This window comes from Somniosus microcephalus, chromosome 24 (assembly GCF_052327205.1).
Source record: "Somniosus microcephalus isolate GS21.2 chromosome 24, FLI_Smic_1.0, whole genome shotgun sequence".
NCBI classification, from domain to species: domain Eukaryota; kingdom Metazoa; phylum Chordata; class Chondrichthyes; order Squaliformes; family Somniosidae; genus Somniosus; species Somniosus microcephalus.
In genome coordinates, this window is record NC_141010.1 from 58,313,760 (window position 1) to 58,326,135 (window position 12,376).

Below are 12,376 nucleotides of genomic sequence, written 5' to 3' on the forward strand. Positions count from 1 at the left end.
CTCCCCCGTTCCCCCTCTCTCTCTCCCCCCGTTCCCCCTCTCTCTCTCCCCTCTGTTCCCCCACTCTCTCTCCCACCCTGTTCCCCCTCTCTCTCCCCGCTGTTCCCCCTCTCTCTCTCTCCCCCCGTTCCCCCTCTCTCTCTCCCCCCTGTTCCCACTCTCTCCTCTCCCCCCTGTTCCCCCTCTCCCTCTCCCCCCTGTTCCCCCTCTCTCTCTCCCCCCTGTTCCCCCTCTCTCTCCCCCTGTTCCCCTCTCTCTCCCCCCTGTTCCCCCTCTCTCTCTCCCCCCGTTCCCCCTCTCTCTCTCCCCCCTGTTCCCACTCTCCCTCTCCCCCCTGTTCCCCTCTCCCTGTCCCCCGTTCCCCCTCTCTCTCTCCCCCCTGTTCCCCCTCTCTCCCTCCCCCCTGTTCCCCCTCTCTCTCTCCCCCTTGTTCCCTCTCTATCTCTCCCCCGTTCCCCCTCTCTCTCTCCCCCCTGTTCCCCCTCTCTCTCTCCCCCTTGTTCCCTCTCTCTCTCCCCCCGTTCCCCCTCTTTCTCCCCCCTGTTCCCCCTCTCTCTCCCCCCTGTTCCCCCTCTCTCTCTCTCCCCCTGTTCCCCCTCTCTCTCTCCCCCTGTTCCCCCTCTCTCTTTCTCCCCCCTGTTCCCCCTCTCTCTCCCCCCTGTTCCCCCTCTCTCTCCCCCCTGTTCCCCCTCTCTCTCTCTCCCCGTTCCCCCTCTCTCTCTCCCCCTGTTCCCCCTCTCTCTTTCTCCCCCCTGTTCCCCCTCTCTCTTCCTCCTGTTCCCCCTCATTCTCTCCCCCTGTTCCCCCTCTCTCTCTCCCCCCTGTTCCCCCTCTCTCTCTCTCCCCCCTGTTCCCCCTCTCTCTCTCTCCCCCCTGTTCCCCCTCTCTCTCTCCCCCGTTCCCCCTCTCTCTCTCCCCCGTTCCCCCTCTCTCTCCCCCCGCTCCCCCTCTCTCTCCCCCCTGTTCCCCCTCTCTCTCTCCCCCTGTTCCCCCTCTCTCTGTCCTCTGTTCCCCCTCTCTCTCCCCCTGTTCCCTCTCTCTCCCCCCTGTTCCCCCTCTCTCTCTCCCCCCGTTCCCCCTCTCTCTCTCCCCCCTGTTCCCACTCTCCCTCTCCCCCCTGTTCCCCCTCTCCCTGTCCCCCGTTCCCCCTCTCTCTCTCCCCCCTGTTCCCCCTCTCTCCCTCCCCCCTGTTCCCCCTCTCTCTCTCCCCCTTGTTCCCTCTCTATCTCTCCCCCGTTCCCCCTCTCTCTCTCCCCCCTGTTCCCCCTCTCTCTCTCCCCCTTGTTCCCTCTCTCTCTCCCCCCGTTCCCCCTCTTTCTCCCCCCTGTTCCCCCTCTCTCTCCCCCCTGTTCCCCCTCTCTCTCTCTCCCCCTGTTCCCCCTCTCTCTCTCCCCCTGTTCCCCCTCTCTCTTTCTCCCCCCTGTTCCCCCTCTCTCTCCCCCCTGTTCCCCCTCTCTCTCTCTCCCCGTTCCCCCTCTCTCTCTCCCCCTGTTCCCCCTCTCTTTCTCCCCCCTGTTCCCCCTCTCTCTTCCTCCTGTTCCCCCTCATTCTCTCCCCCTGTTCCCCCTCTCTCTCTCCCCCCTGTTCCCCCTCTCTCCTTCCCCCCGTTCCCTCTCTCTCTCTCCCCCCTGTTCCCCCTCTCTTTCTCCCCCGTTCCCCCTCTCTTTCTCCCCCCTGTTCCTTCTCTTTCTCCCCCCCTGTTCCCCCTCTCTCTCTCCCCCCTGTTCCCCCTCTCACTCTCCCCCCTGTTCCCCCTCTCTCCCTCCCCCCTGTTCCCTCTCTCTCTCTCCCCCTGTTCCCCCTCTTTCTCCCCCCTGTTCCCCCTCTCTTTCTCCCCCCTGTTCCCTCTCTCTCCCCTCCCTGTTCCCCCTCTCTCCCGCCGTTCCCCCTCCCTCTCCCCCCGTTCCCCCTCTCTCTCCCCCGTTCCCTCTCTCCCCCCTGTTCTGCCTCTCTCTCCCCCCCTGTTCCCCCTCTCTCTCCCCCCTGTTCCCCCTCTCTCTCCCCCCTGTTCCCCCTCTCTCTCTCTCCCCCCCTGTTCCCCCTCTCTCTCTCCCCCCCTGTTCCCCCTCTCTCTCTCCCCCCTGTTCCCCCGTTCCCCCTCTCCCTCTCCCCCCTGTTCCCCCTCTCTCTCTCCCCCGTTCCCCCTCTCTCTCCCCCCGTTCCCCCTCTCTCTCTCCCCCTGTTCCCCCTCTCTCTCTCCTCTGTTCCCCCTCTCTCTCCCCCGTTCCCCCTCTCTCTCTCTCCCCCCTGTTCCCCCTCTCTCTCTCTCCCCCCTGTTCCCCCTCTCTCTCTCTCCCCCTGTTCCCCCTCTCTCTCTCCCCCCTGTTCCCCCTCTCTCTCTCCCCTCTGTTCCCCCACTCTCTCTCCCCACCCTGTTCCCCCTCTCTCTCCCCGCTGTTCCCCCTCTCTCTCTCCCCCCGTTCCCCCTCTCTCTCTCCCCCCCTCTCTCCCCCCCTCCTCCCCTCTCCCCCTCTCTCCTCTCCCTCTCTCCCCCTCCCTCCCCTCTCCCCCACCGTCTCCCCCTCTCCTCTCCCCCCTCTCCCCCTCCCTCTCCCCCTCTCCCCTCCTCTCCCCCCCTCCCCCTCTCTCTCCCCCCCCTGTTCCCCTCTCTCTCTCCCCCGTTCCCACTCTCTCTCCCCGTTCCCCGTCTCACTCTCCCCCTGTTCCCCCTCTCTCTCTCCCCCTGTTCCCCCTCTCTCCCTCTCCCCCTGTTCCCCCTCTCTCTCTCTCCCCCCTGTTCCCCCTCTCTCTCTCCCCCGTTCCCCCTCTCTCTCTCCCCCGTTCCCCCTCTCTCTCCCCCCGCTCCCCCTCTCTCTCCCCCCTGTTCCCCCTCTCTCTCTCTCCCCCCGTTCCCCCTCTCTCTCTCCCCCTGTTCCCCCTCTCTCTCTCCCCCCCGTTCCCCCTCTCTCTCCCCCCCTGTTCCCTCTCTCTCTCCCCCTGTTCCCCCCTCTCTCTCTCCCCCCTGTTCCCCCTCTCTCTCTCCCCCCTGTTCCCCCTCTCTCTCCCCCCTGTTCCCACTCTCTCTCTCCCCCCTGTTCCCCCTCTCTCTCTCCCCTCTGTTCCCCCCTCTCTCTCCCCCCCTGTTCCCCCTCTCTCTCTCCCCCTGTTCCCACCCTCTCTCTCTCCCCCCTGTTCCCCCTCTCTATCTCCCCCCTGTTCCCCCTCTCACTCTCCCCCCTGTTCCCCCTCTCTCCCTGCCCCCTGTTCCCTCTCTCTCTCTCCCCCGTTCCCCCTCTCTTTCTCCCCCGTTCCCCCTCTTTCTCCCCCCTGTTCCCTCTCTCTCCCCTCCCTGTTCCCCTCTCTCCCGCCGTTCCCCCCTCCCTCTCCCCCCCTGTTCCCCCTCTCTCTCTCTCCCCCCGTTCCCCCTCTCTCTCTCCCCCCTGTTCCCCCTCTCCCCCCTGTTCCCCCTCTCTCTCCCCCCTGTTCCCCCTCTCTCTCCCCCGTTCCCCCTCTCTCTCTCCCCCTGTTCCCCCTCTCTCTCTCCTCTGTTCCCCCTCTCTCTCCCCCTGTTCCCCCTCTCTCTCCCCCCTGTTCCCCCTCTCTCTCTCCCCCGTTCTCCCTCTCTCTCTCCCCCGTTCCCCCTCTCTCTCTCCCCCGTTCCCCCTCTCTCTCTCCCCTCTGTTCCCCCACTCTCTCTCCCCACCCTGTTCCCCCTCTCTCTCCCCGCTGTTCCCCCTCTCTCTCTCTCCCCCCGTTCCCCCTCTCTCTCTCCCCCCTGTTCCCACTCTCCCTCTCCCCCCTGTTCCCCCTCTCCCTCTCCCCCCTGTTCCCCCTCTCTCTCTCCCCCCTGTTCCCCCCTCTCTCCCCCTGTTCCCTCTCTCTCCCCCCTGTTCCCCCTCTCTCTCTCCCCCCGTTCCCCCTCTCTCTCTCCCCCCTGTTCCCACTCTCCCTCTCCCCCCTGTTCCCCCTCTCCCTGTCCCCCGTTCCCCCTCTCTCTCTCCCCCCTGTTCCCCCTCTCTCCCTCCCCCCTGTTCCCCCTCTCTCTCTCCCCCTTGTTCCCTCTCTATCTCTCCCCCGTTCCCCCTCTCTCTCTCCCCCCTGTTCCCCCTCTCTCTCTCCCCCTTGTTCCCTCTCTCTCTCCCCCCGTTCCCCCTCTTTCTCCCCCTGTTCCCCCTCTCTCTCCCCCCTGTTCCCCCTCTCTCTCTCTCCCCCTGTTCCCCCTCTCTCTCTCCCCCTGTTCCCCCTCTCTCTTTCTCCCCCCTGTTCCCCCTCTCTCTCCCCCCTGTTCCCCCTCTCTCTCCCCCCTGTTCCCCCTCTCTCTCTCTCCCCGTTCCCCCTCTCTCTCTCCCCCTGTTCCCCCTCTCTCTTTCTCCCCCCTGTTCCCCCTCTCTCTTCCTCCTGTTCCCCCTCATTCTCTCCCCCTGTTCCCCCTCTCTCTCTCCCCCCTGTTCCCCCTCTCTCTCTCTCCCCCCTGTTCCCCCTCTCTCTCTCTCCCCCCTGTTCCCCCTCTCTCTCTCCCCCGTTCCCCCTCTCTCTCTCCCCCGTTCCCCCTCTCTCTCCCCCCGCTCCCCCTCTCTCTCCCCCCTGTTCCCCCTCTCTCTCTCTCCCCCCGTTCCCCCTCTCTCTCTCCCCCTGTTCCCCCTCTCTCTCTCCCCCCCGTTCCCCCTCTCTCTCCCCCCGTTCCCTCTCTCTCTCCCCCTGTTCCCCCCCTCTCTCTCTCCCCCCTGTTCCCCCTCTCTCTCTCCCCCCTGTTCCCCCTCTCTCTCCCCCGTTCCCACTCTCTCTCTCCCCCCTGTTCCCCCTCTCTCTCTCCCCTCTGTTCCCCCCCTCTCTCTCCCCCCCTGTTCCCCCTCTCTCTCTCCCCCTGTTCCCACCCTCTCTCTCTCCCCCCTGTTCCCCCTCTCTCTCTCCCCCGTTCCCCCTCTCTCTCTCCCCCGTTCCCCCCCTCTCTCTCCCCTGTTCCCTCTCTCTCTCCCCTGTTCCCCCTCTCTCTCCCCTGTTCCCCCTCTCTCTCTCCCCCTGTTCCCCCTCTCTCTCCCCCCCGTTCCCCCTCTCTCTCCCCCGTTCCCCCTCTCTCTCCCCCCCGTTCCCCCTCTCTCTCTCCCCGTTCCCCCTCTCTCTCCCCCGTTCCCCCTCTCTCTCTCCCCCGTTCCCCCTCTCTCTCTCCCCCCTGTTCCCCCTCTCTCTCTCCCCTGTTCCCCCTCTCTCCCCCCCTGTTCCCCCTCTCTCTCACCCCCGTTCCCCCTCTCTCTCCCCCCTGTTCCCCCTCTCTCTCTCCCCGTTCCCCCTCTCTCCCCCGTTCCCCCTCTCTCTCCCCCCTGTTCCCTCTCTCTCTCTCCCCCCTGTTCCCCCTCTCTCTCTCCCCCTGTTCCCCCTCTCTCTCCCCCCGTTCCCCCTCTCTCCCCCCCTGTTCCCCCTCTCTCTTCCCCCCGTTCCCCCTCTCTCTCCCCCCCTGTTCCCCCTCTCTCTCTCCCCCCTGTTCCCCCTCTCTCTCTCCCCCGTTCCCCCTCTCTCCCCCCTGTTCCCCCTCTCTCTCTCCTGTTCCCCCTCTCTCTCCCCCGTTCCCCCTCTCTCTCCCCCCTGTTCCCCCTCTCTCTCTCCCCTGTTCCCCCTCTCTCTCCCCCGTTCCCCCTCTCTCCCCCCCCTGTTCCCCCTCTCTCTCCCCCCTGTTCCCCCTCTCTCCCCCCTGTTCCCCCTCTCTCTCCCCCCCGTTCCCCCTCTCTCTCCCCCCCGTTCCCCCTCTCTCTCCCCCCCCGTTCCCCTCTCTCTCTCCCCCCGTTCCCCCACTCTCTCCCCCCCTGTTCCCTCTCTCTCTCCCCCTGTTCCCCCTCTCTCTCTCCCCCCCGTTCCCCCTCTCTCTCTCCCCCCGTTCCCCCACTCTCTCCCCCCTGTTCCCTCTCTCTCCCCCTGTTCCCCCTCTCTCTCTCCCCCCTGTTCCCCCTCTCTCTCCCCCCGTTCCCCCCCTCTCTCTCTCCCCCCGTTCCCCCACTCTCTCCCCCCCTGTTCCCTCTCTCTCCCCCTGTTCCCCCTCTCTCTCTCCCCCCTGTTCCCCCTCTCTCTCCCCCCGTTCCCCCTCTCTCTCCCCCCCGTTCCCCCTCTCTCTCCCCCCGTTCCCCCTCTCTCTCTCCCCTGTTCCCCCTCTCTCTCTCCCCCCTGTTCCCCCTCTCTCTCCCCCGTTCCCACTCTCTCTCTCCCCCCTGTTCCCCCTCTCTCTCTCCCCTCTGTTCCCCCCCTCTCTCTCCCCCCCTGTTCCCCCTCTCTCTCTCCCCCTGTTCCCACCCTCTCTCTCTCCCCCCTGTTCCCCCTCTCTCTCTCCCCCCTGTTCCCCCTCTCTCTCTCCCCCGTTCCCCCCCCTCTCTCTCTCCCGTTCCCCCTCTCTCTCTCTCCCCCTGTTCCCCCTCTCTCTCCCCCCCCGTTCCCCCTCTCTCTCTCCCCCGTTCCCCCCCTCTCTCTCCCCCTGTTCCCCCTCTCTCTCTCCCCCCTGTTCCCCCTCTCTCTCTCTCCCCTGTTCCCCCTCTCTCCCCCCCTGTTCCCCCCTCTCTCTCACCCCCGTTCCCCCTCTCTCACCCCCCTGTTCCCCCTCTCTCTCCCCCGTTCCCCCTCTCTCTCTCCCCGTTCCCCTCTCTCCCCCCTCTCTCTCTCCCCCCTGTTCCCCCTCTCTCTCTCCCCCCTGTTCCCCCTCTCTCTCTCCCCCTGTTCCCCCCTCTCTCTCCCCCCCGTTCCCCCTCTCTCCCCTGTTCCCCCTCTCCCTCCCCCCCGTTCCCCCTCTCTCTCCCCCCTGTTCCCCCTCTCTCTCCCCCCCGTTCCCCCTCTCTCCCCCCCTGTTCCCCCTCTCTCTCCCCCCCGTTCCCTCTCTCTCTCCCCCCTCTCTCTCTCCCCCCTGTTCCCCCTCTCTCTCTCCCCCGTTCCCCCTCTCTCTCTCCCCCGTTCCCCTCTCTCCCCCCTGTTCCCCCTCTCTCTCCCCCCTGTTCCCCCTCTCTCTCCCCTGTTCCCCCTCTCTCTCCCCCCTGTTCCCCCTCTCTCTCCCCCCTGTTCCCCCTCTCTCTCTCCCGTTCCCCCTCTCTCTCCCCGTTCCCCCTCTCTCTCCCCCCGTTCCCCCTCTCTCTCCCCCCGTTCCCCCTCTCTCTCTCCCCCCTGTTCCCCCTCTCTCTCCCCCCTGTTCCCCCTCTCTCTCCCCCCCGTTCCCCCTCTCTCTCCCGCCCCGTTCCCCCTCTCTCTCCCCCCGTTCCCCCTCTCTCCCCCCTGTTCCCCCTCTCTCTCCCCCTTGTTCCCTCTCTCTCCCCCCCTGTTCCCTCTCTCTCCCCCTGTTCCCCCTCTCTCTCTCCCCCCTGTTCCCCCTCTCTCTCTCCCCCCCATTCCCCCTCTCTCTCTCCCCCCCGTTCCCCCTCTCTCTCTCCCCCCCGTTCCCCCACTCTCTCCCCCCCTGTTCCCTCTCTCTCTCCCCCCTGTTCCCCCTCTCTCTCTCCCCCCGTTCCCCCTCTCTCTCCCCCCCGTTCCCCCTCTCTCTCTCCCCCCCGTTCCCCCTCTCTCTCCCCCCCGTTCCCCCTCTCTCTCTCTCCCCCCTGTTCCCCCTCTCTCTCTCCCCCCTGTTCCCCCTCTCTCTCCCCCTCCTGTTCCCCCTCTCTCCCCCTGTTCTCTCTCCCCCCTCTTCTCTGTCTCCCCCCTCTGTTTTCTCTCTCTCACCGTTCTCTCTTCTCTCCCCCCTCTTCTCTCTTCTCTCCCCCCTCTTCTCTCTCCCCCTCTCTCCCCCGTTTTCTCTCTCTCCCCGTTCTCTCTCTTCCCCCTCTTCTCTGTCTCTCCCCCTGTTCTCTCTCCCTCCCCCTGTTCTCTCCCTGTTCTCTCTCTCCCTGTTCTCTCTCCCCCTGTTCTCTCTCTCTCCCTGTTCTCTCTCCCCCTGTTCTCTCCCCCCCCGTTCTCTCTCCCCCCGTTCTCTCTCCCCCCGTTCTCTCTCCCCCCGTTCTCTCTCCCCCCGTTCTCTCTCTCCTCCCGTTCTCTCTCCTCCCGTTCTCTCTCTCCTCCCCTGTTCTGTCTCTCGCCCCTTCTCTCTCCCCCCGTTCGTTCTCTCCCCCGTTCTCTCTCCTCCCCTGTTCCCTCTCTCCTCCCCTGTTCTCTCTCCTCCCGTTCTCTCTCTCCTCCCGTTCTCTCTCTCCTCCCCTGTTCTATCTCTCGCCCCTTCTCTCTCTCCCCCTCTTCTCTCTCTCTCCCCGTTTTCTCTCTCTCTCCCCCTCTGTTCCCCCTCTCTCAGAGGAGGGGCAGCACGGTGGCATAGTGGTTAGCACTGTTGCCTCACAGCGCCAGGGACCCGGGTTCGAATCCAGCCTCGGGTGACTGTCTGTGTGGAGTTTGCACATTCTCCCCGTGTTTGCGTCGGTTTCCTCCGGGTGCTCCGGTTTTCTCTCACAGTCCAAAGATGTGCAGGTTAGGATGATTGACCCTTAGTGTTAGGGGGATTAAATATGTAGGGGTTACGGGGATCGGGTGGGATATGTGTCGATGCAGGCTCGATGGGCCGAAATGGCCTCTATCTGCACTGTGGGGTTTCTGTGTGATTCTCTCTCTGTTCTCTCTCTCCTCCCCTGTTCTATCTCTCTCCCTCTTCTCTCTCCCCGTCGTCTCTGTTCCCTCTCTCTCTCCCTGTCCCCGTTCTCTCTCTCTCCCCCTCTTCTCCCTCCCCCCCTTCTCTCTCTCTCTCTCCCTCTGTTCTCTCTCTTCCCCTCTTCTCTCTTTTTTCTCTGTTCTCTCTCTCGCCCCCTCTGTTCTCTCTCTCTCGCTGTTCTCTCTCCCCATTCCCCCTCTCTCCCTCTGTCCTCTCTCTCCCTCTGTTCTCTCTCCCCGTTCCCCCTCTCTCCCTCTGTTCTCTCTCTCCCTCTGTTCTCTCTCTCTCTCTGTTCTCTCTCTCCCCGTTCCCCCTCTCTCCCTGTTCTCTCTCTCCCTGTTCTCTCTCTCTCCCTCTGTTCTCTCTCTCCGTTCTCTCTCTCTGTCCCTGTTCTCTCTCTCCCTCTGTTCCCTCTCCCTCTGTTCTCTCTCTCCGTTTTCTCTCTGTTCTCTCTCTCTCCCTCTGTTCTCTCTCTCCCTGTTCTCTCTCTCTCCCTCTGTTCTCTCTCCCTGTTCTCTCTCCCTCTGTTCTCTCTCTCTCCCTCTGTTCTCTCTCTCCCTCTGTTCTCTCTCTCTCCCTCTGTTCTCTCTCTCTCCCCCTCTGTTCTCTCTCCCTCTGTTCTCTCTCTCCCCCCCTGTTCTCTCTCTCCCTCTGTTCTCTCTCTCCCTGTTCTCTCTCTCCCTCTGTTCTCTCTCTCTCCCTCTGTTCTCTCTCTCCCTGTTCTCTCTCTCCCCGTTCTCTCTCTCTCCCTCTGTTCTCTCTCTCCCTCTGTTCTCTCTCCCCCTCTGTTCTCTCCCCCTGTTCTCTCTCCCTCTGTTCTCTCTCTCTCCCTCTGTTCTCTCTCTCTCCCTTTGTTCTCTCTCTCTCCCTCTGTTCTCTCTCCCTCTGTTCTCTCCGTTCTCTCTCTCTCCCCCTCTGTTCTCTCTCTCTCCCTCTGTTCTCTCTCTCCGTTCTCTCTCTCCCTCTGTTCTCTCTCTCCCCCTCTGTTCTCTCTCCCTCTGTTCTCGCTCTCTCTGTTCTCTCTCCCTCTGTTCTCTCTCTCTCCCTTTGTTCTCTCCCCCTCTGTTCTCTCTCTCCCTCTGTTCTCTCTCCGTTCTCTCTCTCCGTTCTCTCTCTCTCCCTCTGTTCCCTCTCTCTCCCTCTGTTCTCTCTCCCTCTGTTCTCTCTCTCTCTGTTCTCTCTCTGTTCTCTCTCCGTTCTCTCTCTCCCCCTCTGTTCTCTCTCCCTCTGTTCTCTCTCCCTCCTCTCTCCCTGTTCTCTCTCTCCCTGTTCTCCCTTCCTCTGTTCTCTCTCTCCCTCTGTTCTCGCTCTCCTCCGTTCTCTCTCCCTCTGTTCTCGCTCTCTCCCTCTGTTCTCTCTCTCTCTCCCTGTTCTCTCTCTCCCCCTCTGTTCTCTCTCTCCCCCTCTGTTCTCTCTCCCTGTTCTCTCTCTCCCCCTGTTCTCTCTCTCTCCCTCTGTTCTCTCTCTCTCTCCCTCTGTTCTCTCTCTCTCTCCCTCTGTTCTCTCTCTCTCTCCCTCTGTTCTCTCTCTCTCTCCCTCTGTTCTCTCTCTCTCTTCCCCTCTTCTCTCTCCCCCTGTTTTCAAATCAAATTCAAATTCAAATGCTTTATTGGCATGAAAGTTTACAGGGAACCATATTGCCAAAGCTTACATAACAAAAAAAGTACAGGTTTCCAACATTCTGTAGGTGTCAAACAATTTTGACCTTCGTTGGGTACAGACAATATTAATTTAAACAGTCGTTGACCCTCGTTGGGTACATTCAGTATTAATTTAAACAGTCATTGGGTACATTCGGTATTGATTTAAACATTTTTAGAGTATATATGCTATGGGTGTGCTCGTTAGTCACTCACTGTTCCTCAGGTTGTGACATGTTGTTACATATTGGGCACCAAGATATGGTCTGTCTCCTTCCCCCAGGACTATTCTTAATTTTGACAGGTCATCCAATTCTTTGAAATCTGGGGTTGTAAGGCTGAGCTTGTCAAAATATATGTTTCTTGTTTTGTTGAGTTTTTCGCATTTTAGGAGGAAGTGCACCTCTGTCTCAACCTCGCCGGCCAGACAGTGATCACATATTCTATTTTCTTTAGGTTGCCAGGATTTCTCGTATCTTCCTTTTTCAATTGCCAGTTGGTGGTCGCTTAGTCTGTATCTGGTGAGGGTCTGTCTCTGTTTTGTGTCTCTGATGGTTGAGAGATAGTCTGCCAGTTTATATTCTCTTTTTAGGGCCCGGTAGCATTCTAATCTGCTTTGGCTTTTGGTTATTTTGTTCCAATGTTCCAGGTAGGTTTCTTTGCATTGTTTAATGATTTGGTTCACTCGGATTGGTGTTTGGAGAGCAGTGTTGGTCTGGGACTGGTCAGGGTCCGGCTGGGTAGGAGTACTTAGTTTCAGTAACAACTGACTCAGGGGACTCATTTCTGGGTTCAGCTCTTGGGTCTGGAGGGCTTTAAAATGAAGGGTGTCTGGGGAACTAGATTTGAGGTGATTTAGAAAGTTTAGTGCTCGTTTTTGGATGTTTATTATCAGTGGGTATCTGCCTAGTTCGGCTCTACATGCATTTGTTGGTGTTTTCCTTTGGGTGCGAAGAATGCTTCGGCAAAATTCTGCATGGGGCCCAATTTTGGCAGTATTTGTCGAGTAGGTCTAAATGTTGCTGTAATCCCTGTTCTGTGGGAGACAGCAGAACCAGGTCGTCCGCATAGAACAGGGATTTCACTTCCCCATCCAGGAGACAGAGACCCGGTGACTCGCTTTGCTCCAGCATGTCTGCTAACTCATTTATGTATATGTTGAACAGGGTCGGACTCAAATTGCAACCCTGCCGGACGCCTCTTCTCTGGGTGAAGAAACCGGTGCGTTTGTCTCCAATTTTGACACCGCATTTATTTTTCAGATACATCGATTTAATAAGGTCATAGACTTTGCCCCCTATTCCACACTGAAGAAGTTTGTAATAGAGCCCTTCGTGCCAAATAGAGTCAAAGGCTTTCTTGAAGTCAATGAAACAAGCGAATATTTTCCCATTTTTTGTTTGGTGTATATGTTTTTCAATGAGTGTGTGAAGGGTATAAATATGGTCGGTGGTGCGGTGTTTTGGAAGAAAGCCTATTTGATTTTTTCTAAGGATATTATGTTTGTTAAGAAAATCCAGTAATCTACTATTTAGAATACTGCAGAATAACTTTCCTAGACAACTGTTGACACAGATGCCACGGTAGTTATTTGGGTCTGATTTGTTTCCACTTTTATATATGGGAGAGATGAGTCCTTGGCACCAGATATCGGGAAAACAGCCTGAACGTAATATGATGTTGAATAACTTGAGTACAGCACCCTGCATCTCCATAGTGCTGAACTTGAGCATTTCATTTTTGATGTTGTCTGGACCACAGGCTTTCTTTAGGTGGAGAGATTTTGTTTTTGTGGCCAGTTCTTTCCAAGTGATTGGGGAGTCCAGAGGGTTTTGGTTGTCTTTAATTGTTGCTTCTAATGTGTGGAGTTTTTCTGTGACATGATGTTGACTTGAGTTTGTTTCGTTTACTGGGATGTCTTTGTAGAGGTTTTCAAAATGTGTTCTCCAGATGTCACCATCTTGGATTGGTAATGCTTGTAATTGTGTTGTACTCAGGTTATTCCACATATCCCAGAATTGATTTTGATTAATGGAGTTTTCAATTTCTTCAAGTCTTTTGTGGGTATAATTTTGTGTTTTGTTCCTAATGGTGTGTTTATATCTTTTGAGGGTCTCATTGTATCTAATACGCAGGTCTGGGTTGTTTGGTTGGCGATGCTTTTGGTTTGATATTTTTCTCAGGTCTTTTCTGGCATTTT